Source organism: Sceloporus undulatus, chromosome 5 (assembly GCF_019175285.1).
Source record: "Sceloporus undulatus isolate JIND9_A2432 ecotype Alabama chromosome 5, SceUnd_v1.1, whole genome shotgun sequence".
NCBI classification, from domain to species: Eukaryota; Metazoa; Chordata; class Lepidosauria; order Squamata; family Phrynosomatidae; genus Sceloporus; species Sceloporus undulatus.
In genome coordinates, this window is record NC_056526.1 from 2022298 (window position 1) to 2025230 (window position 2933).

The 2933-nt window shown below is 47.5% G+C and overlaps 1 pseudogene; it reads right to left on the reverse strand.

Moving 5' to 3' along the window:
- Positions 1-2927, reverse strand: part of LOC121930817 — a 7755-nt pseudogene extending 4828 nt beyond the window's left edge.
- Positions 2928-2933: the final 6 nt, after the last annotated feature.

Sequence of the window (2933 nt, forward strand, 5' to 3'; positions counted from 1 at the left end):
CCCAGTGCTGAAGACCCCCTGTTCCAGACTCATCTGATAAGGGCTTTTGTTTCTCCAGCCTTCCTTCACCTCTCAGTGCCGATGCTGCTAAAAGACTTCCAGACAGATGGAGGCAAAAAAGTGGGAGGCAGGGTGGAAATAAAAAGACTTTGTAAAAAGGGCCTTCTTTGTCACATTTTTATAAAGCTGTAATTTTAAAATGCTGTTCAATGACACCAAAGTGGGGCTTTTCTGCCAGTTGGCTGAGATATACATGCTTTAGTACATAAAAGAAACTGGCGTGAATTTGGTTGAGGGAAGCTCTAAGGGTAACACAGCATAAAAAGGTCTTTTCTGAAGCTTTGAAAGGAAAGCACTGGAGGGGTATCCCAAAACACAGCATTGACATACCTGGCCATGAACTCCACCAGCCTCTGGTAGAAAAATCGCCCTGAAAAAGAAAGGAAGGGAATTGATGAGAGACACGCATGACTTGCCTTCAGAGCCCTCATCAACCCTTCCATAACAGTCATTCACTTTTCCCTGTTGTTTCTCTCTTATAATCCAGTAGTTTGTTGTACTACAGGAAGAAACAGACTTATGAGGATGATACTGATGTTGATGATAATATAGTGGGCCTTTGGTATCCGCTGGGTTTTGGTTCCAGGGACCCCATGGATAACAAAATCTGTGGATGCTCAGATCCATCCCATTAAGTATAATGGCATAGGGAACTTGTGTCCATTATATAAAATGGCAAAATCTATGGATACGCAGAGCCAACTGTTTACAAATAATAACAATGAATACTTCAAATATTTTACTTACCTGATCTGTATCCCACAAAAACATGGGACACAAGTACTACCTCAGGTAAGGTGTCAGGTGGATTTGGGGTGTGTTTGCCCTTGTGTTTGTGTGAGGGGTGTTTTGGGAGCCAGTGACCCCACCTGAATGTTCCTGGTAAAACTGCTGGCTCTCCTGCCTGCTCCAGAGCAGATCCTTGCTCTTGACAATCAAGAACCTGTTGTCCACAATGGTCTTATGCACAGCCTAGGAAGACACAAAGATGAATCGTGTGTCAGAGAACCAGAGAAACCTAGAGATGGAAGAGACCCAAAGGGCTGTCCAATCCAACTCCATTCTGTCATGCAGGAAGACACCATCTAATCTCTGGAGCAGCAGAAAACAAGCTTGCTCCTCAGGTGAATTTGTACTTGGTTGATCAGCCAAACCCAAAGGATACACAGGAATGGCTCCTCTTGATCCTAGCAAGACGTGACCAGTGGGGCATCACAGGGTTCTGTTTGACAGTGGAAAGCCCTGCTGCCTCAGTGGAGTGTGATGGTGTCCCCTTCTTTGGAGGCTGTTCTTAAAGAGAGGCTGGATGTCCATCTGTCCCAGGGAGGTCTTGGATGGTGTCTCCTGCAAGGCAGGATGGAGTTGGACCAGATGGCCACTGTCCTTACCTGGAGGATGAGCGGATGAGCCACAGCATCAGGCTTGACAAGGGCAAGAGTCAGCTGCAGGAGGCGCTGAGGAATGTGCAGAGTGGTCCTCATCTTGCCCTCGGGAAGATCGGGAAGAAGCTCTGCCTCGCAAGATGGGTTGGCGTTGCGTGGGATCCTGCCCAGAAAGCATCTGCCTAGGAACACAGAGTGAGGATGGGACATATTAACATAAATGACAGTACTTGCCCATAGGGAAACCAGACTTGCCCATAGAGAATCAGTGGACAATACTTGCTCATAGCAAGTACTGTATTCCCCAATGATTCCCTATGGGCAAGCATGGTTTCTTTATGGCTAAGTAATCCCCAATTATTCCTTATGGGCAAGCATTCTCCCATGACTTCCTATGGACAAGTCCTGTCATTTCTTATAGTATGTCCCGTTTGAGACCGCTTTAACTGGCCTGGCTCAAGGCTAAGGAATTCTGGGAACTGTAGTTCTGTGAGACATTGAGCCTTCTCTGTCATAGAGAGCTCTGGTGCCACAATAAAGCACAATTCCCAGGATTCCCTAGCACTGAGCCAGGGCAGTTAAAGCGGTCTCAAACTGGATTACTTCTGCAGTTGGTTTCGGACCAATGCCAAATTGTGGGATAAAAGACGGTCACAAGAACATGGAGGGTGGCATAGTAATCAAGTCTGTTGTGGCACCTGAGCATTCTGACAGAGAAGGCTAAAAACTACAACTCCCAGAATTCCACAGCATTGGGCCACGGCAATTAAAGCGCTGTCAAACTGCATTAATTCTGTAAGTGCAAATGCAGCCTTGGAGACCTGCAGAACAAAAGCAGTTTGAAACCATCCTGTGGAATCCTGGGATTTGTAGTCTGTTGTGGCACTAGATCTCTCTCTCTCTCTCTCTCGTCAGAGAAGGCTAAACATGCCACAAAACTACGGGTCCCAGAATTCCATAGCATGGAGCCATGGCAGTTAAAACTGGATTAATTCCGCAGTGTAGCTGTAGCTGCTGAGCTAAGAAAGAAGACAGCTATTCGTTTTATGTTATTCAGAAAGCTTTTCAAAGGATTTCAGTTAAAACACTTCATTTGGCCCAGGCTGGGACAACTCCCAGCATCCCCCGGGAGGCTCCGTGGCCCTGCAGGGGGATGTTGGGAGTTGTAGTTACAACTCCTCCAGCTCTCCCAAAGTAAGACTCTATCCACATGGGAAAGATAACCCACTTTGACAGCGCATTAACTGCCTTGGCTCAAGGCGATGGAATTCTGGGAATTGTAGTTTGTTGTGGGGTCCAGAGCGGGGCAGGGAAGGGTTTCTCACCCGTAAATTGAGGGGGGTTCTTGGTTGCTAGGCGATGCGGCCTAGTCGGGCCTACTCTTTCCTAGCGAGGCCTAGAAGCGGTGACTGATAAATCTGGGCTCTTCTAGTTGGTTGCTAGGCAACGCGGCCTAGTCGGGCCTACTCTTTCCTAGCGAGGCCTAGAAGC